Below are 27291 nucleotides of genomic sequence, written 5' to 3' on the forward strand. Positions count from 1 at the left end.
TTTGACATGGTGTGTATGAATCTATAATGTATTAATGCAATTCATTCATGTGTGCAATATGATTCTGGAGATGATGTGTACAAGGGCAACGCCGCGTCCTTCACAGCCAAGGAGGTAGAGAAGATCAAGGCCAAGGGAGTTGCTTCCTTCTACAACCGCAAGTTCAAGAAGTGGCACTGCCCCTACTGCACCACCAAGCCAAAGCCAGGGGATGGCCACTTTGATCACCTTCTATCTCATGCTGAGGATGTAGCGATTCGCGGGGAGGACTACATGATCAGGGGGCAGCATGCCGCCCTCACGAAGGCCCTGACTCCGGCGTGATGTGATCGATGATGTGATGCTGTGTTACTTTTGGTTTGGTTTGTTGAACTGAATCTCGTTGGTTATGGTATGTTGAATCTCGTTGGTAATTTTTAAAATTGAATTGCTGGATTTTCTAGAATTAATATTAATTCGAATGTAAAAGCAGAATTTACTTTGGTCACCTAGTGTTACACAAGCCTGTGTGTATGACAGTGGGGCTAGTGAGATGCAGTCAACAGGGTCAACATCAGTTGACCAGTTAATGATGATTGGTCAACAAGTGAACAATGAACAGTGGGACCCGTATGTCATAGACCTAGGCATCCTTAATTTATTTTATCACTTTAATTCAATAGTAGGCCCCATCTGTCATAGACTAATTATTAATAAAATTAGCACTAACAGTAATTAGCCTGATTAGGCCAGGCCCCTTGTGCAATGGCACAAGTCATTCTCACGGTTGTGCATTACACGCATGCACACAACCATGGACATGGTGATGGCTGAGGGAGTCATGGACTAAGGGGTCCTTGGGCGTCTGGCCTGTTGGACTTGGGCCGGACTAATGGGCTGTGAAGATTCAAGACCGAAGACTCTCTCTCGTGCCCGGATGGGATCCTCCTTGGCGTGGAAGGCAAGCTTGGCGACCAAATATGAAGATTCATTTCTCTGTAACTGACCTTGTACAACCCTAGTCCCCTCCGGTGTCTATATAAACCGGAGGGCTTAGTCCGGATCGATAGACAATCATAATCATAGTCATATAGGCTAGACTTCTAGGGTTTAACCATTACGATCTCGTGGTAGATCAACTCTTGTAATACTCATATTTATCAAGATCAATCAAGCAGGAAGTAGGGTATTACCTCCATAGAGAGGGCCCGAACCTGGGTAAACATTGTGTCCCATGTCTCCTGTTACCATCGACCTTAGACGCATAGTTCGGGACCCCCTACCCGAGATCCGCCGGTTTTGACACCGACATTGCTACTTTCATTGAGAGTTCCACTGTGCCGTCCTCAAAAGGTTTGATGGCTCCTTCAATCATCTACAACGATGTTGTCCAAGGGGAAGTCTTCCTCCCTGGACAGATCTTCGTGTTCGGCGGCTTCGCACTGCGGGCCAACTCGCTTGGCCATCTGGAGAAGATCGACAGCTACGCCCCTGGCCGTCAGGTCAGATTCGGGAGCTTGAATTACGTCGCGGATATCCGCGGAGACTTGATCTTCGACGGATTCGAGACCACGACACTCGCTCCCCGTCACCTCGATGAACATGACTTAGATCTGTCATCGGGCCATACCCAGGAAATTGCACCTGTAACTGCTCTGGCCTTAGATCCAGAGCAGGTTGCGCCATCCGAGGACAGGAAGCTCAACCCCGCCACGGAATCCGCAGACTCCACGGTGTTGGAGCCACACATAGACCTAAATTCCAGTAATGCCTGTGTCACCAGAACCCCGGATTCATTTCCGGTAAGAAGTTCCGAACTATGTCGTCCGCGCATGTCAAGCATGATCGGTCATCGATCGCCGAATTCAGCGCTGTGGATATCTTCTGGCACTCACCTTTGGGCGATGTGCTGAACTCATTAAAAAATCTATCCCTAGCGGGGGATTCACAACCGAACTATGTCCGGTTCGAACTAGAAGCTGATGACGGGAAATTTCGCTCCCCACCCGCCACCCACTTTATAGCCACTGTCGAAGACTTAACAGACATGCTCGATTACGGCTCTGAAGACATCGACGGTATGGACGACGATTGAGACAAGGAGCATGGCCAAAACCCACCGTTTACCGGATGCTCAACGGCCACTTCTTCATACGACGTATACATGGTGGATACGCCTAAAGAATCTAACGACGACGACAAAAAAGATCCAGTCGAGGACAAACCTCCTGGGACACAGCCTAAGCGTCGACGTTAGCGGCACCACTCTAAGTCACGTCGTGCACAAGATAGCAATACCGGCACATGAGAAGATAATACTCCTGACGATGTCGACGATAATGAAGACCCCGTTGAAGCAACTTCCGAACAAGAAGAACGGGAAGATGGGCAAGTTAGCCCCGACGAACAGGCCATAAATGAAGACTTGGAGGACAGTAATTATCTTCCGCTCTCCGATGATGAGGTGAGCCTCGGCAACGAGGATTTCATCGTGCCTGAAGAACCTCTCGAGCAGGAGCGCTTCAAGCGCCAGCTAATAGCCACTACAAGAAGCCTAAAAAAGAAGCAGCAGCACTTCAAGCTGATCAAAATCTGCTAAATTATAGATGGACTGATGTCCTGGCAGCCGAAAAATACGGCCTTAAGCGCCCAGCCAAAAGTTACCCGAAGCGCAAATTGCTACCTCAGTTAGATGATGAGGCACTGGAGCCCATACCATCATCACGCAATGGGCTGACCGACTACCATGTCGTCGGGATAAAGCGGCAACTCAAGTTGAAAACCAGCCCGCCCCGCCTCATTATAAAGGCAAAGATAAAACAGCCCATGGTCACACATATGACCTTCGGCAGGACCTGAACAACAGAGCAGGACATACCAGATCGATCTACGGATCGCGAGGACATACCTCGACACGTGTTGACGGCAATCTATTCGGACGTGACAATCCTAGTCATGCACGGGCCGAACACCGTAGACGGACTCCATCGGAGCTACGTCGCAATGCGGCCCGATATAGAGGCGCCGCACACCCTCTTTGCTTCACTAACGAAGTAATGGATCACGAATTCCCAGAGGGTTTAAACCCGTAAATATCGAATCATACGACTGAACAACTGACCCCGCGGTGTGGATGAAGGACTTTATTCTCCACATTCATATGGCTCGTGGAGATGATCTCCACGCCATCAAATACCTCCCTCTAAAACTAAAAGGGCCAGCTCGGCACTGGCTAAACAGCCTGCCTAAAAATTCTATTGGCAGCTGGGAGGACTTGGAAGAGGCCTTCCTTGACAACTTCCAAGGTACATATGTCCGACCACTGATAACCCACAAGTATAGGGGATCAATTGTAGCCTCTTTAGATAAGTAAGAGTGTCGAACCCAACGAGGAGCTAAGGGTAGAACAAATATTCCCTCAAGTTTTATCGACCACCGATACAACTCTACGGACGCTTGACGTTCACTTTACCTAGAACAAGTATAAAACTAGAAGTACTTTGTAGGTGTAACGGGATAGGTTTGCAAGAATATAATGAGCATGTAAATAAAAACTAGGGGCTGTTTTAGGTAAAGAAGCAATAAAGTTAGTCTAGCAAGTGTGGAAAAGTGGTGGTAAGAGTTGCGAAATTGTCCCTAAGCAATTGACTACTTTACTAGACCGATAGCAAGTTTTATGTGGGAGAGGCCACTGCTAGCATGCCATCCCTGACTTGGAATTCTATGCACTTATGATTGGAACTATTAGCAAGCATCCGCAACTACTAACGTTCATTAAGGTAAAACCCAACCATAGCATTAAGATATGTTGGTCCCCCTTCAATCCCGTATGCATCAATTTCTATGCTAGGCTGAAGCTTCTGCCACTCTTGCCCTCCAATACATAGTCCTATCAACATACAACTAACCCTATGGTGCGATCCACGCGCACGCTCATATGATGGGCACCAAAGGACAGCAACATAACCACAAGCAAATTAAACCAATCATAGCAATTCACCAATTATCGATAGGATAACGAAAATCTACTCAGACATCATAGGATGGCAACACATCATTGGATAATAATATGAAGCATAAAGCACCATGTTCAAGTAGAGGGTACAATGGGTTGCGGGAGAGTGGACCTCTATAGATAGATGGGGGAAGGTGGTGAAGATGTTGGTGAAGATGACAGAGGTGTTGGTGTAGATCGCCGTCACACGATGATGGCCCTGGTGGCGTTCCAGCGCCACCGGGAGAGAGGGGGAGAGATCCCCCTTCTTCTTCTTCTTCCTTGACCTTCTCCCTAGATGGGAGAAGGGTTTCCCCTCTGGTCCATGGCCTCCATGGCGGCAGAAGGGCAAGAGCCCCTCCGATATTGGATCTGTCTATCTGTCTCTCTCTGTTTATGCGTTTCAGATTCTGGCCTTTCACCGTTTCTTATATCCCCAAAGATCCGTAACTCCAATTGGGCTGAAATTTGGACACGATTTTTATTCGGATATTGGCTTTCCTGCTGCGAAAGAAGGGCACCAACCGCCTTATGTGGTGGCCACGAGGGCCCAGGGCGCACCCCCTACCTCGTGGCCCCCTTGGGCATCGTCTCGCGTTGATTCTTCTTCCCAAAAATCACATATATTCCAAAAAAAATCTCCGTCAGTTTTTATCCCGTTTGGACTCCATTTGATATGAATTTTCTGTGAAACAAAAAACATGCAACAAACAGGAACTGGCACTGGGCACTGGATCAATGTGTTAGTCCCCAAAAATAGTATAAAAAGTTACCAAAAGTATATGAAAGTTGTATAATATTGGCATGGAAAAATCAAAAATTATAGATACGACGGAGACATATCAGCCACCAGATGCCGATAGCTTAAGTCACATTGTCCAGCAACCCGAAGAGTCAGCCAGGAAGCTCTGGACTAGGTTCTTAGTTAAAAAGAACCAAATCGTCGACTGTCAGGACGCGGAAGCCCTAGCGGCCTTCAAGCACAGCGTCCAGGACGAATGACTCGCTCCCCACCTTGGTCAAGAAAAACCAAAATCCATGCCAGCCCTTACCGCTCTAATGACCCATTTTTGCACGGGAGAAGACAACTGGCACGCTCGTAGAAGCAACAGCATCAGCGACCCGGGCACTTCCGAAGTCCGGGACGACAATGGCAAACCATGACGCAGTAAATACAAACGCCGCAATGATAACGAAAGAACGCACGACACAACGGTCAACACCGGATTCAGCGGCCCCAAATCCGGTCAACGGAAGAAGCCACTCAAGGCAAATAGAGATGGACCATCCAATTTGGACAAGATATTGGACCGGCCCTGCCAGATTCATGGCCACCCCGACAAACCATCTAATCATACCAACAGAAGCTGTTGGGTCTTCAAGTAGCCGGCAAGCTCAACGCCGAACACAAGGTGATGTAGGGTGGAACCCTAGATGGCCGATCTTTCACGAAAGGAGCGGATCCCAAAGAGAAACACGAGGAACACGAGGGGGATTCACGAGGGAAAACACGAGAGAAACACTCAAACCAACAAGATTCGATTACACATGTGCTAGATCCCCGAAACACAAAGAGAATACACGATGATCCAAGGTCAACAAAGGACGATACAAGTAACCGGTTCTTCTCCTAGAAGGAGGTCTTGAAGGGGCCGCCCAAGAGGGGGTCTTGAATCCAAGTTGATCTTCTCCGAAGAGGGGCCGCAGTCTCTCTCGAGGAGGAGATCGGTATGGATGAGCGAAGCTCTATCTCGAAGTATGAGCTAAACCAACGCTAACCCTAGCTAGGATGAATGGGGGGTCTATTTATAGTCTAAGTGCAAAAGGGGGCGAAGTGAAGGGGTACATGGGCCTCGGGCCCGAATCTGGACGCAGCCAGGTACCGGACGTCCGCTGGGGACCGGTCATCCGGTGTCTCAGGAGCTGCCGGACGTCCGGTCGTCCGCTGGTTCTGCTTTGTGATGGGGGCACCAGACGTCCGGAGGCTCCGGACTTCCGCTGATGTTGCCTCGGGTGCTGGTGCGTCGGTCGTCCGGTCCGGACCGGACGTCGCTGGCTGGAGCTCGGCTGACGCTTCAGGCGCCGGACGTCCGGTCCTGGCCGGTCGTCCAGTGGCTGGGAATTTTCCTGCAGCTCTTCTTCTTCTCCGTCTTCTCGTCCATCTTCCTCTTCTTCTTTTCCTTGCTCCTTAGATTCTCCATTGTACCTGAGTATGCATAATGTATCCATATGAGGTAGTAGCCATGCTTCATGTGCATCAGAGTGGAATTGTGAGAGGAGAGATGTCACCTCGGTTTCAAGGGCTCTTGCACGTGATCGAGTCATGGGCCCGGTAGGCACTTGGTGAGACGATGGTAGGTCCATGGGGATGACCTTGGGATGCTCCGCATCATCTCCCTTCCCTTGGGGAAGATCCGTCCTCGGATCAAAATCTTCATCACCATGGAAAGGAGAGAGATCTTTGACGTTGAAGATGTCGCTCATGTTGTACTTGTCGCGTGGAAGGTCGATCTTGTAAGCGTTGTCGTTGTAGCGTGCAAGCACCTTGAAGGGTCCATCCACTCGTGGACGAAGTTTGGATTTGCGTTCTTGTGGGAAGCGGTCCTTGCGAAGGTGTAGCCAGACTTGATCACCAATGTTGAAGACCATAGGTTGCTTGTTCAAGTTGAGCTTGGTCGCAAGGCATTGAACTTGGCACTCGATGGTGTTTCTTGTATCTTCATGCATCTTCTTGAGATGTGTCACACGCGCACTTGCGTCCAAATTGATGCGCTCTTGGAGTGGTAGAGGAAGAATATCCAATGGTGACAAAGGGTTGAATCCGTAGACGACCTCGAAAGGGGACTTGCCGGTTGTTGAGTGTCTTGCTCGGTTGTATGCGAACTCAGTGATGGGTAGACACTCCTCCCACTCCTTGATGTTCTTCTTGATGAGTACTCGAAGTAGAGCGGAGAGTGTGCGGTTTGTCACCTCCGTTTGGCCGTCGGTTTGAGGATGGTATGCCGTGGAGAAGAGTAGCTTGATTCCGAGCTTGGCGCATAGAGTCTTCCAAAAGTAGCTAAGGAACTTGACGTCGCGGTCCGAGACGATAGTCTTTGGCACTCCATGAAGGCGCAAGATTTCCCTACAAAAAAATTTGCAATATGTGAAGCATCGTCTATCTTGTTGCAAGGAATGAAATGAGCCATTTTGGAGAAACGGTCCACGACAACAAAAATTGAATCCTTGCCATTTCGAGTTCTAGGCAAACCAAGCACAAAGTCCATGCTAATATCTTCCCATGGTTGGTATGGAATCGGTAGAGGCATATAGAGTCCATGAGATTGAGCTTTGGACTTAGCTTTGCGGCATGTCGAACATCGGTTGGTGAAGCGATTGACGTCCCGAAACATCTTTGGCCAAAAGTAGCTCTTCGAGAGCGTGGCGAACGTCTTGCGTCCAAAGTGTCCCATTAATCCTCCTCCATGTGATCCTGCAAAAGCAATAAACGAAGGGATGACTTGGGGATGCAAAGTTTGTTAGCTCTCATAAGGTAGCCGTCTTTGATGTAATAGCGCTCCCACGATGTATTCGACAAACACTTGGCATAAGGGGTGGCAAAAGTTTCATCATGCGCATACAAATCTTTGATATGCTCGAAGCCAATGACATCTAACTCGAGTTGCATGACTAGCATGTATATGCGGGAAAGAGCATCCGCGATGATGTTTTCTTTACCCTTGATGTACTTGATGACATAGGGAAAAAGACTCAATGAATTCACTCCATTTAGCATGACGCTTGTTCAACTTAGTTTGACCCTTAAGGTATTTAAGTGTTTCATGGTCGGTATGGATGATGAACTCATGTGGGCGAAGGTAATGTTCCCATTCATGCAAAACTCGCACTAAAGCATATAGCTCTTTGTCATAGATGGGGTAATTGAGTTGCGCGCCGGATAATTTCTCACTAAAGTAAGCTATGGGGCGCTTCTCTTGCGTTAACACACCTCTTATGCCATTACCGCTAGCATCGCAATGAATCTCAAAAGGTTTGTCGAAGTTGGGTAATGCAAGCACGGGTGCATGAGTAAGCAAGTTCTTAAGCTCATTGAAAGCAATATCTTGAGGTGTTCCCCAAACAAATGGTGCATTTTTCTTACTCAAAGCATGTAAAGGTGAAGCAATGGTGCTAAAATCCTTCACAAATCTACGGTAGAAACCGGCTAAACCAAGAAAACTACGCACTTGTTGCAAATTGGTTGGTTGGGGCCAGGTTTTAATAGCATTGATCTTAGATTCATCAACATGAACACCCTTAGAAGAGACCACAAAACCCAAGAAAACGAGCTTATCAACACCAAAAAGGCATTTCTCCATATTAGCATAGAGACGCTCTTTCCTAAGAGTTTGCAAAACGGTGCGGACATGGGTGACGTGCTCTTGGATAGATTTGCTAAACACAAGAATGTCATCGAAGTAAACCACAACAAATATACCAATGTAAGGGCGAAAGACATGATTCATAAGGCGCATAAACGTGCCCGGTGCTTCCAAAAGACCCATAGGCATGACTAACCACTCATACAAACCAAACTTGGTTTTGAAGGCGGTTTTCCATTCATCACCCTCTTGTATGCGGATTTGATAGTAACCACTCTTAAGATCAATTTTGGAAAATATAGTGGCACCACTAAGTTCATCAAGCATATCATCAAGGCGTGGAATGGGGTACCTATATCTAACGGTGATAGCATTGATAGGTCTACAATCGAGGCACATGCGAAAGCTACCGTCACGTTTTGGCACAAGAATGACCGGTACGGCGCAAGGACTCAAACTTTCACGCACATGACCATGGTCTATGAGATGCTTTACTTGCCTTTGTATTTCTTTGGTTTCTTCGGGGTTGACGCGGTATGGAGCTTTGTTGGGAAGCGGCGCTCCGGGGATGAGATCAATTCGGTGCTCAACGCCTCGTAGTGGAGGTAGACCCGGAGGTAGCTCATCGAGGAAAACATCTTGGAATTCCTGCAAGAGAGAAGATAAGACCAAAGGTAGATCGTGAGAGTTGTTAGTTGTTGTGGCCTTGTCCTTGCACAATAGGACATAGTGTAGGACACTTGATGGGTTCTCACACACTTCTCTCATCTCACGTTTGGTGGCAAAGAGAACTAAGTTTTTCTTGTCGCTCATCGTGGAGTCACTCAATTTGAGCTTGTGGCGCTCACTCTCTTTTTGGTGGATCGCTCTCTCACTATTTCCTCCACGATGGGTGGCTTGCTTGTCGGCGAGCACTTGGCTTGGAGACATAGGACGTAGCATGAACTCTTTCCCTTTCATCTTGAAGCTATAGTGATTTGTACGCCCATTGTGAATGACACCTCAGTCAAATTGCCATGGCCGTCCAAGGAGGAGGTGGCAAACGGTCATCGGAAGGACATCACGTTCCAATGTGTCTTCATAGGCGCCGATCTTGAAAGAGACTTGTACTCTATGCTCGACTTGTATGGTGCCAGTGTCGCTTAGCCATTGAACCTTGTAGGGGTGAGGGTGCTTCATATTGACCAATTGGAGCTTGGAGCATAGTTCTTCACTTGCTAAGTTGTGGCAACTCCCTCCATCGATGATGACCTTGACGGATCGCCCATTGATGCCGGCCTTGGTGTGGAATATGGTGCATCTTTGGTCTTCTTCTTGTTGATGTTGGAGAGTCAAGACTTTTGAGACAACAAGTGCGGGACTTGAGTCTTCATCACAAAAGACTTGTTCTTCTTCATTGTTCACTTGGCGGTGCATGGCCACTTGCTCAAGGGCTTCCATTTCTCCTTCGCTCATGGAATCATAAGTGCCATGGTCGTTGAAGATCATTGTGCGTTTGTTGGTGCACTCGAAGGACTTGTGGCCTCGGCCGCTGCATGTGAAGCATTTGATAGAACTTGTTTTGATGGTCTCATCAGGTGGAGTAGATGATGATGGAGCTTTCTTGAAGTTGCTTGTAGTAGGAGGACGACTTGAGCTTGTCGAAGCTTTCTTGTAACTTGACTTGTCGCCGTTGCTTGTAGAAGGCTTGGTTGAGGTAGAAGGTGTTGGAGTCGTCGAAGCTTGATTGTTGGAGAGGCCATAGGACTTGGATGAGAACTTGGCATACTTGAAGTCGTCTTGTACTTGCCGTTCCGCTTTGGTAGCTTGATGCACTAGTTCGATGAGGTTCGAGTATGGTTGGAAGTCGGCGATCTTCTTGATAGGATGATTGAGTCCATTCAAGAACCTTGCCATAGTTTGCTCATCATCTTCTTTGACATTGGCTCGTATCATGGCAATCTACATTTCCTTGTAGTTCTCTTCAACGCTCTTGATTCCTTGCTTGAGTTGTTGGAGTTTCTTGAAGAGGTCGCGGTTGTAGTAGGTAGGCACGAAGCGTGCTCTCATGACATCCTTCATTTGTGCCCAAGTAGTGATGGGTGGATCACCTCTTGCCTCACGGCGCTCAATGACTTGTTCCCACCAAATGAGGACATAATCTTGGAACTCAAGGGATGCCATCGCGATCTTCTTCTCTTCTTCATAATTGTGCAAATGGAAGATCTTGTCAACTTTCAATGCCCATGAAAGGTATTCTTCGGGATCGTTGCTACCATTGAACTTGGGCATGGTGAAGTTGAGCTTGCCGTAGCGTTGTTCTTCATTGTGTTGGGGTGGGATGATGATGCCCATGTTGTAGATGATTGTCCAACTCGTGGTACTCTTGACGCGGAGGGTTGTCAACCTCGTGTTGCTCTTGCCGCGAAGGATTCCCATTGTTTTCATGCTCTTGGTGAACTTGATGGGGAGCTTGTCTATCTTGACGAGGCGCTTGTCTATCTTGACGAGGAGCTTGTTGATGCACACGTCTTTGGTAAATTCTTTCTTGAGCTTCATCGCGAAGTGCTTCTTGATGTAGTCGAGCTTGTCGGCCTCGGTCGGCTACGGCATGACTTGATTCATGAAGGGCCCATTGCGCTTCAAGTGCTTGAGATTCACGTAGTTGTTGTTCTTGGCGTTCCACCTCGCGTCTTGTGCATCTTGATGTTGTCGCGCTCGCTCCTCTTGTTCGTGTTGACGTTGGCGATGCCGTTCTTGAGCTAGCGCAAAGGCTTCTTCGGCTTGATGTCATCGATGTTCTTGCGAGTCAGTGTCTTGAAGTGGATTGAGGTTTGCTTGACGCTCGTTGCGCGCGGCTCGTCGAAGAGTGTTCGATGACGGTGTACTTGAACCGGAGATGGTGTCGTCGGAGTGTCGACTTGAACGGCTCCTTCTTGAAGTGGAAGAAGATCGGTTGAGCAACAAAGCGCGAATCTCGTCCATCCTTGCATCATTCTCTTGCTTGTGATCGTCGAGCTTGTTGTCAAAGTAGTCCCTTGTACGTTGCTCGGAAAGTCGCAAGTTGGCGGCAAGGTTGTCGATGCATTCACTCATAGCTTGTTGCTCTTGATGCAAAGCACGTTGTGCACCAAAGAGGTGACTCTTGGTGACGAAGGAGTTCATGTCGTTGTCTTGCTCCAAGAAGAGTGCGTTGGTAGAAGTACTTGGCCTATCCATCATTCCAAGACAAGTGTGAGTGGAAGAAAGGGAAGAACCAATATCAAATGTACCTTGACTGATGTTGACAATGGATCAAAGATGACTCCAATGTGTAACAAGGAAATAGCACAATTGGTACCAATTCTTGTCGGTTCTCACACCTACACAAGTAAAAGCTTTTGGTGGAGCTTGGTTAGGATGGTGGCACAATTTTTAATGTGAATGTAAGAAATATTCAATAATGTTGGGAAAGATTCGCAAGATGCAATGTAACAAGTAGACCAAGCATATACGGTACACAGAAACACACACGCAAAAAGATAAGTGGGGTTGAGAAACCAAGGGTGAGCCAAAATGTGGAATCCACAAAAATGCTCTTGTTGCACAACACTAGAGAGACGCTAGCACGATTGCACGATAGGCGGATACAAGAACTTGTGCACAACCTACTTAGCAAAAATGCAATGACTTCTATCCCAAATATGTTTTATGCAAGGTGTTGCTATGATATGATCCAAGATGATAGAGTATGACAATCTTAATGTTGTATGATGCTATGGTTCTTGCTTAAAAGCTCTTTGCTTATCTTTCCTCTTTGCTTAAAAGCTTGGTTGGCTCTTTGATGTTTGAGCTCTTTTCTTATGCGACGCTTGACGAACCAAGATAGCAAGTGAGTATGCGATGACAACTTTGTGACACAAGAGATGATAACAATATAATCAACAATGATGCATGTATGTATGCTATGGGGTAGTATGACCACTAAAGTGCACAAGTCTCGTTGTCGGCAATACTCAATGGCTAGTCTCGATGGGTAAGCAACGCAAAGGAGTCAGGCGATGATGGCTAACAATGTGATGGCAAGAATGATATGTCCAATAACAAGATGAGGTTACCGGTCTTGCTTCCGGTATGGTGTCAAAATGGTGGCACGAATACCAAGTCGTAGTCGAGGTGGTCATTGTTTTGACCTGTGTTGATGACGCGTCCGTGGCGAAAATGAGCAGCGGTGATGTCGATGTCGAACCGTACCTAGATAGCCAAAACACAAAAGGATACGGTACCACAACTCACATTCTCAAAACCAAAGGCGACCAAAATCGTCGGAGTAGGTGGCGGTTAGGTGGTGGTGTGGGTAGGGATATTGGGACGGTTTTGCGGAAGTTGGAGGTGGCGTAGCGGATGATGTTGTGGAAGTAGCGGTCGTCCGGGCGTGAACGGATGTCCGGTCGCCGGTCGTCCGGTAACGTCGGACGTCCGGTGCTTCCTGGGTCGCCGGACGTCCGGTGATGTGACGGTCGTCCGGTGGTCGGGGTGAACGTGAGATTTCAGATCCGGGAGGTGATTTTGGGGGGAATATGGGGGATTTGGGAGGGATTTCGAGGTGGAGATGGTGGGGGAAGGCTAGATCTACTTGCAACGCAACAAATTCATGGATCAAAACCAACAAAACATCATCAAAACTCACAAAACACAAGAAAAAATTTGGGGGCTATTTTTGTGGGGATTTTTGGATTAGGACGAAAAACAACAAAATCAAGCTAGAAAAACGAAGAGGGGGCTCTGAAATCGTGATCAACCTTGCTCATGATACCAAGATGATGGTATCAAGAGACAAGCTGGCTCTGATCCAAGATGATGTAGGGTGGAACCCTAGATGGCCGATCTTTCACGAAAGGAGCGGATCCCAAAGAGAAACACGAGGAACGCGAGGGGGATTCACGAGGGAAAACACGAGAGAAACACTCAAACCAACAAGATTCGATTACACATGTGCTAGATCCCCGAAACACAAAGAGAATACACGATGATCCAAGGTCAACAAAGGACGATACAAGTAACCGGTTCTTCTCCTAGAAGGAGGTCTTGAAGGGGCCACCCAAGAGGGGATCTTGAATCCAAGTTGATCTTCTCCGAAGAGGGGCCGCAGTCTCTCTCGAGGAGGAGATCGGTATGGATGAGCGAAGCTCTATCTCGAAGTATGAGCTAAACCAACGCTAACCCTAGCTAGGATGAATGGGGGGTCTATTTATAGTCTAAGTGCAAAAGGGGGCAAAGTGAAGGGGTACATGGGCCTCGGGCCCGAATCTGGACGCAGCCAGGTACCGGACATCCGCTGGGGACCGGTCGTCCGGTGTCTCAGGAGCTGCCGGACGTCCGGTGTCCTCCGATCGTCCGCTGGTTCTGCTCTGTGATGGGGGCACCGGACGTCCGAAGGCTCCGGATTTCCGCTGATGTTGCCTCGGGTGCTGGTGCGCCGGTCGTGCGGCCCGGACCGGACGTCCGCTCGTTTGCTTCGGGTGCAGGGGCACCGGTCGTCCGGTCCGGGCCGGACGTCCGCTGGCTGGAGCTCGGCTGACGCTTCAGGCGCCGGACGTCCGGTTCCGGCCGGTCGTCCGGTGGCTGGGAATTTTCCTGCAGCTCTTCTTCTTCTCCGTCTTCTCGTCCATCTTCCTCTTCTTCTTGTCCTTGCTCCTTAGATTCTCCATTGTACCTGAGTATGCATAATGTATCCATATGAGGTAGTAGCCATGCTTCATGTGCATCAGAGTGGAATTGTGAGAGGAGAGATGTCACCTCGGTTTCAAGGGCTCTTGCACGTGATCGAGTCATGGGCCCGGTAGGCACTTGGTGAGATGATGGTAGGTCCATGGGGATGACCTTGGGATGCTCCGCATCACAAGGGGAGGAGGCCGCCAAGCGATAGCGACGACGAAGAGGCTCACCATCCAAATTCTGGGGGTCAGAAGAAATTTCCCTCTGAAGTGAAAACAGTGAACATGGTATACGTGACACACACAACTCTATAGGGGAGCAGGAGAAACACTTCCTCCAGACTGAGGATCACACTACGGCGACCTCAGCCGAAGTACAAAGCAGTCTCATTAAACCGCATACCTTGTTGGCCATTAAGCCACCGGTCTCCATTCAACAGGATCGACCAAGTTTGGAGCAGGACTAGCAGTTCAGCTTCCGCTGCCCGCCTCATACACCTGTGAAATCTGTACCGCGGATACATAACTATGCACTTCAAATAGCCTGGGCATCGGCGGAAGCACAACATGGACGGGTCTACAAGTACTCCCATAAACTACTTCCTTTTCCCGTTTTTTATATTACTATTTCTTTTTCCATCATCCTTTGCCACAGGTAGCGCAAAGTCTGGTCATCTCATGGACTGTATCAGAGTCCGTGTTCATAAATTTACCCAAAGGATACTCCAGTTAAGGAGCCCCTCCACCGAGGAAAGGCATCACAGACGTGCGACAGGAGGTCCAAAATAACTTTTTGTAGACCGCACTCTCTATTTTTCGAGCCTGTAAAGTGCCTGTTTCCTCAGCCGCCGACCCCTGGCATGCCAAATAGCCGGTGTTGTGGTGCTATTATTTATAAAATGACAATTGGCATGTCAGTTAGGTTCTAGTGAATATACTCTGTATCTGGTATTCACTTTTCTATAAAGAACCGAATTTTGCTCCTTTTGGTTGTTTCACACACCCACCCCGGCATACCTTGCCAGGGGCTTGACATAGGAACAAAATGAGTTGCCAACAAAGTCTGAACAGCTTGATAGCATACTTCAGCGTCACGAGTTCGGCCTTATATGCATCAGCTCCGAATCATGTCTTGGGTCAATAGTTGGGTTGCCCGGCTCCTCTGCTTGCTACCTTACATTTCGCTCTATCAGCTAGGGTAGTAAAGGGAGAACTACCGTGATTGTGTTTCCGGTTCATCTGGTCAAACACCTCAGTAGAGAAAGCCGAAAACCGACTGTCATGATGTGGTGAGAGCTGGTCAACCGCTCGACGACTTAACGAGATCTTTTGTGATTCCCCCGTATTACATGAAGGACCTTCTTTCGGGTCATACAATTAATGCACCGCATTGGGATAACCGCGTACATAACAGGGTCTATATCGTAGATCCACCATAAAACTCCTATGGCTAAGTGAAAGTGTTAAAGCCCTATAGTCCGATTGCCTAGTTCACCGCATTGACACCTCCTTTTTGGACCAAGACGTTGGGTTAAGAGTGATCAATTGCTTTTCCGAACACCCCCGTATTTCCTACGAGGGGGCTGAAGCCGACGACTAGAAATCTTTTAGATTATATAAAAACGGCCGCACGGGAGGATTCAAAGCTTTTACGCAACTCTAAAATAAACTTTATTATTTCATAATATTGTCTTTCATAATTTCAATACATCTCACTCGAATATCATATCTTTCGAGCACTGACCCTCTATCAGCCGGGCAGCCTCTAAGACATCTTTGAAATAATGCTCTGGTGCCTGACGGTTCTTGCCCTTGGGCGGACTCTTCGCTGCAACATCGATGGCCTTCATCTTCGTCCAGTATGTTTTCACACGGGCAAAGGCCATCCGTGCACCTTCAATGCACGTTGACCGCTTAACGGCGTCGATACGCGGCACCGTGTCAGCAAGTCGCCGCACCAAACCAAAATAACTATCTGGAATTGGCTCGGTCGGCCACAGTCGGACTACGACGTCTTTCATGGCAGCGCCGGATATCTGGTGCAGTTCTGCCCATTGGATCATCTGTTCGTTTAGCAACAGTGGGCGCTTTGACGCACCAAATTGCGGCCAGAAAAGCTTCTTCGTTGCATACCCTTCTTGCGCTTGGTAAAACTGCACCGCATCTGAAGCACTCTTTGGCAAATCCAATAAAGCATCTGGAGAACTCCACACTTGATTAAGCGGGGCATAATTCGGATCGCCGAACTTAGTTTGTAATAAAAAGGGCTTACCAGCCGCGATCTCCCCAGCTTGCCGGATCTCCTCCCGAGCCGCTCTAGATTCGGACCAGGCTTCTCTTGCCTCTTGTAATGCCTTGTCTAGATCAGCGGTTTTGGCTATATTATCCCTCTCGAGAAATCCGTAGCGGCTAGCGGCCTCCTTTAGTTCAAGTGTCATCGAGGATATTTTCTCCTCGTATTGGTGCCGAGAAGCCTGTTCGGCCTTTAACTCGGCAGATGCCTTTTTGGCAGCCGCATTACTAATCCGGGCCTACTCCTTGGCCCGGGCTAGCTCAGCTCGAAAGATCTCCACTTCGCAGCACCATCTGCAAATATGTACATCTTATTACACAATTCTTTGCATCATGCTTATATTGTAAACACGTGCATAGTATGACTGCCCCAAAAACATACCTTGTGCCTCGTCAAGTCGCCTGTTGATAAGCGCGATATCATTATCCGCCTCATCAATCTTGTGTTGCAAATCCACAACTTCTGTAGTCCGGGTAGTTACCGGGGAGGTCACAGCTTGTGTTCCAATTAATCAGATTATTTCCTGGGCATATCTTTTGATCCTTTGATCGCCTCATTCAGGAAGCTAATCAGAGTCTCATGGGCTACTATCTATACATAGTTCTATTTTGTGAATAAAACACAACCGAACATATTACAGTACAAACCTCGAAGCCTCTTAGCAGGCCCATGAAGGCTTCATTCAATCCGCTTTTCGCGGAAAGGACCTTTTCAACCACTGTGCCCATCAAGGTACGATGTTCCTCTCAGACGGACGCCTGCCGCAACATGTTCGTCAATATATTCGGCGCCTCTGGGTCTCCGGAAGCTGCTGAAGGAGTACGGCCTCCCTTTGAAGGAATCCGTTTATTCGTATCCGGCTGTAGACCGGACTGCTCGGGACCTCCATTGTTGGTCCCCGGACCCTGGGCCACCGAAGTATCACCTTCGGGTAGTGTCTTCATCATCCCTTGCACCACTTGTTGATCGGGGGAGACCCTCTGCGATGATACCTCGAAGTCGTCTGCCCTATTAGGCGAGGAGACCGGTGGAAGCATCTCGCTTTCCATCATCTCCGGGAGAAGGTCCCCCGAGGAAGAGGACTGTTGAAGAAGACTGTGTGCCGAACTGCAAAAAACATATATTCTAGACGTTACAAGAAAGGAACGGGACATGTTTAAAACACCCTTGTTCACTCACAATTTGGCCTGAGGCTTGTCCTCGTCATGGGATTGCGCGATGACATCGTCCTCCAAGCCCGAGCCACCCGTCAGAGGCATCTTGCCTCGCTTAGGAGCCTTTTCTTCCCAATATTCGAAGGCGGCCCTTTTCTTTCCATGGGGGGAAGAGACGTTGAATTCCCCTTAATTTTTGTCTTCGGACGATGGAATCTTGATTCCCCCGGACACAATGTCTGATATACCTTCGGGATGGAGGCCATCTTTGGTCCTCCCACTCTCAGCTTGCTCTCCTTCACAGGCATCTGGTATGGTGCCGGGGCCAGCATCCTTGTTAATACGGGATCTGCTGAGCCTTCAGGAAGAGGGGCCGAACACCTAATCAGTCCGCTTTCTTTATCCAGCCCTAGAAGAAGATAGTTTGCTCAGTAACGTATTACGGCATACTTAACTACAAAGTGTTCGGAAGTCAAGTGCTTACCGAGGTATCTGGACGGTTGAAGTCGAGGCCGGCGTCCTTAGTGGTGTCCGGCCAATGTTTTCGTTTCCCGAAAAACAACTTCCACATCCCTTTGTGCGTAATGCCGAAGAAGTGTTGGAGGGTTTGTGGTCCTTCTGGATTAAACTCCCACAGGCGGAGAGGCCTATGCTGGCATGGCAGAGTTCGGCGGACTAGCATTACTTGAATCACATCGACAAGATCGATGTCCTTCTCAAGGAGGGTTCGGATGCGGCTCTGTAGAGTCTGCAGTTCATCAACTGATCCCTAGTCCAGTCCCTTATTAATCCATGATGCAAGTTGTAACGGAGGGCCTGAACGGAACGTAGGTATAGCTGCTCACTTGGTACTACGGGGTTCCGTGACGTAAAACCACTCTCGTTGCCATTGGTTGGAAGTTTCGGTGAAAGAGCCTTTTGGCCAGAGAGTGTTGGTAAGCTTGCTTACTACAACACCACCACACTCCGTCTGTTCCCCTTCGGCTACCTTCGGCTTCACACTAAAGTTCTTGAGCCATAGGCCAAAGTGTGGGGGGATTCGGAGGAAGGCCTCGCACGTGATGATAAGCGCCGAGACGTGGAGGAAGGAATCTGGAGCTAGATCATGAAAATCTAGTATGTAATAAAATATTATCCCCCGGACGAAGGGGTGGAGAGCGAACCCTAGCCCTCGGAGGAAGTGAGAGATGAATACGACCCTCTCACCAGATCTGGGGGTTGAAATAACTCGTCCTTGAGCAGGAAGCCTGTGGGGGATCTCCGCGGTCAGGTATCTGGCCGCCCGAAGCTTTGCAATATCCTCCTCTGTAATGGAGGAAGCCACCCATCGACCTTGAGGGCTGGGTCCGGACATGATGGGAAGCTTGGAGAAATGGAGTCGAACCTTGGGTGCTAGAACTCGAGGTGGGAAAGGCTGAGGAGAGGTTTGGCATAAAAAGACGGCCCTTGGTTCCTTTATAAAGGCACCGGGTATTGAACGCCTCCTCCTGAGCCTGAAGACCTGCCTATTCCTAAGGAATCTTTCCAACATAACAGTTGGGATTACCCACGCTCGTATTGATGACAATCCCGCAATAAGGGGACACGATCTATGCTTCGACAGAACGTGCCAATAACAACCACGCCTCGAAACATGGAACGGCGGGATAAGAAACGGTTCGAAATAAATAACCGGACGAGCGTGATGTCACGTTATAAAAATTATCAGTAGATTGGACTCGTGAAATACTATACTCTCTATGGCTGTGGTACTTGTGTTGCAGGTCCGGACACTGTCATTTCGTCCGAAGACTATCCTAGAGTATTCGAAAGGGGGAACCCGCCTTGCAATGTCGAAGATAATCTGCGCGCTGGACACCTCATCATTGAAGCCTGGTTCAGGGGCTACTGAGGGAGTCATGGACTAAGGGGTCCTTAGGCGTCCGGCCTGTTGGACATGGGCCGGACTAATGGGATGTGAAGATTCAAGGCCGAAGACTCTCTCCCATGCCCGGATGGGATCCTTCTTGGTGTGGAAGGCAAGCTTGGCAACCAAATATGAAGATTCATTTCTCTGTAACCGACCTTGTACAACCCTAGTCCCCTCCAGTGTCTATATAAACCAGAGGGCTTAGTCTGGATCGATAGACAATCATAATCATAGTCATACAGGCTAGACTTCTAGGGTTTAGCCATTACGATCTCGTGGTAGATCAACTCTTGTAATACTCATATTTATCAAGATCAATCAAGCAGGAAGTAGGGTATTACCTCCATAGAGAGGGCCCGAACCTGGGTAAACATTGTGTCCCATGTCCCCTATTACCATCGACCTTACACGCACAGTTCGGGACCCCCTACCCGAGATCCACCGGTTTTGACACCGACAATTGCCAGAGCCGGCGACGAGCATGGGACGCGTGAGCTGGCGCAGGGTTATGTGACGTGGGGCAGGCACAGACGAGCGCACGCGGGAGCACTGGTGAGGCGCACGGCACGACCATGGGCGGCAGTAGCGTGCGAGCAGCCGAGTGCTGACGTGTCCAGGGACGAGCGGCGGCGCTAGCAAGCATCAGCAGATGCAGAGCAGGTAGCCGTGATTTAGCAGCGATAGCACAAGAGCAGTAGCAGTAGTGAGCAGCACAAGCAACAACAGTAGCGAGCAGAAGAGTAGTTGCGGCAGCAAGCAGCAGGCAGTACACACACGAACGTACGTACACGTACGCACGAGCTCGGATGTGCTCAGGGATGGCAAACAGTGACCGAATCGAGGCGGAGGAAGGGGGATCCGGAGGAGTTGCTCACTGCGAGTCCATTGGCACGCTCGGGGAGGGTCGGGGTGGACCAGAGAGGTGGTTGTGATGGTGAGGTTGTGGCGGCCGAACAGAGGAGACGATGATGACATCGACAACACAGTGCCCCGACTTGAGCTGGTGCCCTGAGCGGACAAAGCCAGCCTCGGCGGACCTCCTGGGCGTGCTCCCACACGCCGGAGATGTCGATGGCCGTGGCAACGACGGCGAGCAAACAGTGTTCGCACAAGATCGCGAGCTCGAATTCGAGCCAGAGAGAAGGGGGCGATGGGGCATCAAGGGGGAAATGCAAGAGGGCGCTCTAAAGTTTCTGTTGGACGTTTTTGTAGGGCTGTGGAGGGGCACGTAGTGGCCATCCGGCCATGATGGCCTCCACGCCATGGCCACTACCTCCTTTGTACGTGAGGCGGGAGATGGATGGTTAGGTGGGCTAGGTTGGGCCTTTTTCTGTAGCAGTAGGCCTTAGTGCACAGTGTAGTAATTTTGCTTTCCAATTCCTTTTCTATTTAGATTTTCCCTTTATGTTTTCTTTTACCTCTTAATTTATTTTAGTTTAATCAAAATACAAAAATAGTCCCTAAATTAGAATTACTAAATATTTCACTACCACGAATAATTTGCCACATTAAATAAAGTATTTTGCATTTGTTTATTAATTTAAAAGCATCTTAAATAATTGTTTTTAAATATTTTTAAAAAAATGTGGTTTCTCCACCAATATTATTTAAGATTTATTTTTCACAGTTTGTACTTTTTAGTTTTGACATTTGAAAACTTAAATTGTTTGTCTTTCCTTTGAATTTGAATTCAAACGGATTGGAATCATCGCGAGATTAGCAACAGTAATCGTGGTGGCGTGGCATCATTAGTAGACGATTACTGTAGCTTAATTATTTGGGCGTCACAATGTTGGGGAACATAGTAATTTCAAAATAATTCCTACGCACACACAAGATCATGGTGATGCATAGCAACGAGAGGGGAGAGTCGTCCATGTACCCTCGTAGACCGTTAAGCGGAAGCGTTATGACAACGTGGTTGATGTAGTCGTACGTCTTCATGATCGACCGATCCTCGGTACCGAACGTACGACACCTCCACGTTCAGCACACGTTCAGCTCGGCGATGTCCTGCGAACTCACGATCCAGTAGAGCTCGAGGGAGAGTTTCGTCAGCACGACGGCGTGGTGACGACGTTGATGAAGCTACCGTCGCAGGGCTTCGCCTAGGCACCGCTACAGTATGACCGAGGTGGATTATGGTGGAGGGGGGCACCGCACACGGCTGGGAGAGATCAATGGTCAACTTGTGTGTTTAGAGGTGCCCCCTGCCCCCGTATATAAAGGAGCAAGGGGGGAGAGGCGGCCGGCCAAGGAGGGCGCGCCAAGGGGGGAGTCCTACTCCCACCGGGAGTAGGACTCCTCCTTTCCTAGTAGGAGTAGGAGAGGGGGAAGGAAAGGGAGAGGAGGAGAAGGAAAGAGGGGGTCGGGCCCCCTTGCCCAAAACCAATTCGGTTTGGGCCTTGGGGGGCGCGCCCCACACTCCCCTTGCTGCCCTCTATTTCCACTAAGGCCCATGTAGGCCCATTAAGCCCCGGGGGGGTTCTGGTAACCCCCGGTACTCCGGTATTTATCCGGTAACCCTCGGAACCCTTGCGGTGTCCGAATATAACCTTCCAATATATCAATCTTCATGTCTCGGCCATTTCGATACTCCTCGTCATGTCTGTGATCACATCCGGCACTCCGAACTACCTTTGGTACATCAAAACATATAAACTCATAATATCGATCATCACAGAACTTTAAGCATGCGGACCCTACGGGTTTGAGAACTATGTAGACATGACCTAGACATGTCTCCAGTCAATAACCAATGGCGGAACCTGGATGTTCATATTGGCTCCTACATATTCTACGAAGATCTTTATCGGTCAAATTGCATAACAACATACGTTGTTCCCTTTATCATCGGTATGTCACTTGCCCGAGATTCGATCGTCGGTATCTCAATACCTAGCTCAATCTCGTTACCGGCAAGTCTCTTTACTCGTTCCATAATGCATCATCCTGCAACTAGATCATTAGTCACATTGCTTGCAAGGCTTATAGTGATGTGCATTACCGAGAGGGCCCAGAGACACCTCTCCGACAATCGGAGTGACAAATTCTAATCTTGATCTATGCCAACTCAACAAGTACCATCGGAGATACCTGTAGAGCACCTTTATAATCACCCAGTTACATTGTGACGTTTGGTAGCACACAAAGTGTTCCTCCGGTAATCGGGAGTTGCATAATCTCATAGTCATAGGAACATGTATAAGTCATGAAGAAAGCAATAGTAGTAAACTTAAACGATCAATTGGTAAGCTAACGGAATGGGTCAAGTCGATCACATCATTCTCCTAATGATGTGATCCCGTTAATCAAATGACAACTCATGTCTATGTCTAGGAAACTCAACCATCTTTGATTAACGAGCTAGTCTAGTAGAGGCATACTAGTGACACAATGTTTGTCTATGTATTCACACATGTATTATGTTTCCAGTTAATACAATTATAGCATGAATAATAAACATTTATCATGATATGAGGAAATAAATAATAACTTTATTATTGCCTCTAGGGCATATTTCCTTCAGTCTCCCACTTGCACTAGAGTCAATAATCTAGATTACATAGTAATGATTCTAACACCCATGGAGTCTTGGTGTTGATCATGCTTTGCTCGTGGAAGAGGCTTAGTCAACGAGTCTGCAACATTTAGATCCGTATGTATCTTGCAAATCTCTATGTCTCCCACCTGGACTTGATCCCAGATGGAACTGAAGCATCTCTTGATGTGCTTAGTTCTCTTGTGAAATCTGGATTCCTTTGTCAAGGCAATTGCACCAGTATTGTCACAAAAGATTTTCATTGGTCCCGATGCACTAGGTATGACACCTAGATCGGATATGAACTCCTTCATCTAGACTCCTTCATTTGCTGCTTCTGAAGCAGCTATGTATTCCGCTTCACACGTAGATCCCGCCACGACGCTTTTTTAGAACTGCACCAACTGACAGCTCCACCATTCAATGTAAACACATATCCGGTTTGCGATTTAGAATCATCTGGATCAGTGTCAAAGCTTGCATCGACATAACCATTTACGACGAGCTCTTTGTCACCTCCATAAATGAGAAACATATCCTTAGTCCTTTTCGGGTATTTCAGGATGTTCTTGACTGCTGTCCAGTGATCCATTCCTGGATTACTTTGGTACCTCCCTGCTAAGCTAATAGCAAGGCACACATCAGGTCTGGTACACAGCATTGCATACATGATAGAGCCTATTGCCGAAGCATAGGGAACACTTTTCATTTTCTCTCTATCTTCTGCAGTGGTCGGGCATTGAGTTTGACTCAACTTCACACCTTGTAACACAGGCAAGAACCCTTTCTTTGCTTCATCCATTTTGAACTTTTTCAAAACTTTGTCAAGGTATGTGCTTTGTGAAAGTCCAATTAAGCGTCTTGATCTATCTCTATAAATCTTGATGCCCAATATGTAAGCAGCTTCACCGAGGTATTTCATTAAAAAACTCTTATTCAAGTATCCTTTTATGCTATCCAGAAATTCTATATCATTTCCAATTAGCAATATGTCATCCACATATAATATCAGAAATGCTACAGAGCTCCCACTCACTTTCTTGTAAATACATGCTTCTCCAAAAGTCTGTATAAAACCATATGCTTTGAGCACACTATCAAAACGTTTATTCCAACTCCGAGAGGCTTGCACCAGTCCATAAATGGACCGCTGGAGCTTGCACACTTTGTTAGCTCCCTTTGGATCGACAAAACCTTCCGGTTGCATCATATACAACTCTTCTTACAGAAATCCATTCAGGAATGCAATTTTTACATCCATTTGCCAAATTTCATAATCATAAAATGCGGCAATTTCTAACATGATTCGGACAGACTTAAGCATCGCTACGGGTGAGAAAGTCTCATCGTAGTCAACTCCTTAAACTTGTCAAAAATCTTTCGCAACAAGTCGAGATTTGTAGACAGTAACATTACCGTCAGCGTTAGTCTTCTTCTTGAAGATCCATTTGTTCTCTATGGCTTGCCGATCTTTGGTCAAGTCAGCCAAAGTCCACACTTTGTTCTCATACATGGATCACATCTCAGATTTCATGGCCTCAAGCCATTTTGCGGAATCTGGGCTTGCCATCGCTTCTTCATAGTTCATAGGTTCGCCTTGGTCAAGTAACATGACCTCCCGAATAGGATTACCGTACCACTCTGGTGCGGATCTTACTCTGGTTGACCTACGAGGTTCGGTAGTAACTTGATCTGAAGCTTCATGATCAACATCATTAGCTTCCTCACTAGTTGGTGTAGTTGTCACAGGAACCGATTTATACAGTTACCTCATCAAGTTCTACTTCCCTCCCACTCACTTCTTTCGAGAGAAACTCCTTCTCTAGAAAGGATCCATTCTTAGCTACAAATGTCTTGCCTCCATATCTGTGATAGAAGGTGTACCCAACAGTTTCCTTTGGGTATCCTATGAAGACACATTTCTCCGATTTGGGTTCGAGGTTATCAGGTTGAAGCTTTTTCACATAAGAATCGCAGCCCCAAACTTTAAGAAATGACAACTTTGGTTTCTTGCCAAACCACAGTTCATAAGGCGTCGTCTCAATGGATTTCGATGGTGCCCTATTTAACGTGAATGCAGTCGTCTCTAAAGCATAACCCCAAAACGATAGCGGTAAATCAGTAAGAGATATCATAGATTGCACCATATCTAGTAAAGTACGATTACGACGTTCGGACACACCATTTCGCTGTGGTGTTCCGGGTGGCGTGAGTTGCGAAACTATTCTGCATTGTTTCGAATGTAGACCAAACTCGTAACTCAAATATTCTCCTCCACGATCAGATCGTAGAAACTTTATTTTCTTATTACGATGACTTTCCACTTCACTCTAAAATTCTTTGAACTTTTCAAATGTTTCAGACTTATGTTTCATTAAGTAGATATACCCATATCTGCTCAAATCATCTATGAAGGTGAGAAAATAACGATACCCGCAGCGAGCCTCAATATTCATAGGACCACATACATCAGTATGTATGATCTCTAACAAATCTGTTGCTCGCTCCATTGTTCCGGAGAATGACGTTTTAGTCATCTTTCCTATGAGGCATGGTTCGCAAGTACCAAGTGATTCATAATCAAGTGATTCCAAAAAGTCCATCAGTATGGAGTTTCTTCACGTGCTTTACACCAATATGACCCAAACGGTAGTGCCACAAATAAGTTGCACTATCATTATCAACTGTGCATCTTTTGGCTTCAATATTATGAATATGTGTATCACTACTATCGAGATTTAATAAAAACAGACCACTCGTCAAGGGTGCATGACCATAAAAGATATTACTCATATAAATAGTGTCAGATTTCGGGTTCTGGCAGACCCTTGAGGTTCGAACTCTGGGGTGCGCACGGAGATCTTTCCCCTACCGACTCGCGCTTCTATGGCTCGCAAGAAATCTTGGCCGGAAAGAAGAACACACAAAGGACACGAGGTTTATACTGGTTCGGGCCACTGATGTGGTGTAATACCCTACTCCAGTGTGTGGTGTAGTGGATTGCCTCAGGGGCCGATGAAGAACAATACAGGGGAAGAACGGCCTCGCGAGAGGTGTTCTTGACCTGGTGCGGTGTGTTCTACTTGGTCCGGATCTCTATTTCTCTCTTTCTCTTCTCTCTCTCCTTTCCCTTCTTTTTCTCGCCTCTTTTCTCTTCTTTTTTCTCGCCCCTTCTCTCTTCTTTTTTCTCGCCCTTCTTCCTATGGTGGTTAGTCCTATTTAGAGAGGCCCTGGTCCTCTTCCCAAATAATGAGCGGGAAGGGCGCCAACAATTGGCCATTTTGAAGGGGAACATGTAGTACAAGTTATCCTGACCAAAGGTGGTCTTCGGCTGCCAAAAGCACTGGTGATGACGCCGTCTTGGGCTCCACGGTGACCTCTGTCCTGCCGCTCTACTGGTCTTGGTCTCGTTGCACAGTGCCTTGGCCTGTGCTTGCTCCCTTTGCACCGAAGGGGAAACAAGGACACTGCGCAGGCCGGCGCCCGCCTAATCTCGATCGTCATGGCTTGTGTCATGGGCTCCTCGCGAGGCACCCCTGCCTTGATCTCTCCGCCTCCTCGCGAGCCTGCCTGATGAGGCTGCTCCTGAGGAACTGAGGAAGCCTCCTGTCGTCCGCCCCACAAGGCTTGGCCCCTTGCGATGGTCTTGAGCTTGAGCTGATGAAGCTGGGCCGCACTGGGCCCCCACTCGAGCCACGTCGCAAGCCGCAGGCAGGCAAGTCTGGGGACCCCCGTTCCCAGAACGCCGACAGTAGCCCTCGGGCCCAAGGCGCGCCCGGGCTTGGCTTAGCAGAGAAGCGAAGGGGCAAGCGCGAAGCACCGCGGGCCCCAATAGCCTGCGGCCTTGAGTGTCGCGTGGCGATTGGTTGGACGTGGGCGTCTGTGCTTCCCCACGACGCATCGCAACCTCTTGACTTAACAAGTCCCTGCATGCAGAGAAATGGGTCATGATTACCCGCGATCGTGGTGGCCGGCGGTTGGCCTTCTCCGGCTATAAGCACGGGGCCGCGTGAGCCTTGTTAGCTTATCCCTTCCTGCTACTCCTTTCCTTCCTCTTCCTCGTCCTTGCTTCTCCTTACGCCAATGGCACCAATCCACCGGTTTTCTGCAGGAGAGAAGGGAAAGGCCCCCCGAGAAGGTCCTGACCCTCTTCCGCCGAAGAAATGGCTAGTCCCCTGCCACCGAGATGAGGGTGCTTGGCAGGAGGCGTCGAGGCCCTGGTACGAGCGGCCGCCGCCTGGGTTTCCACTGCCCTTGTACGCCCGAATCGAGGGCCCTGGGGAAGAGGGCGTCGAGCGACACCGACGGTGCCGCCGCCGACGCCGGCGAGTCACGGCGGTGCGCGTCATTCCTCCTAGAGTCCATGCCGAGGGCTCCTCCTGTGA

The sequence above is a fragment of the Triticum urartu genome, chromosome 5A, assembly GCF_056163025.1.
Source record: "Triticum urartu cultivar PI428250 chromosome 5A, HENAU_Tu73, whole genome shotgun sequence".
NCBI classification, from domain to species: Eukaryota; Viridiplantae; Streptophyta; class Magnoliopsida; order Poales; family Poaceae; genus Triticum; species Triticum urartu.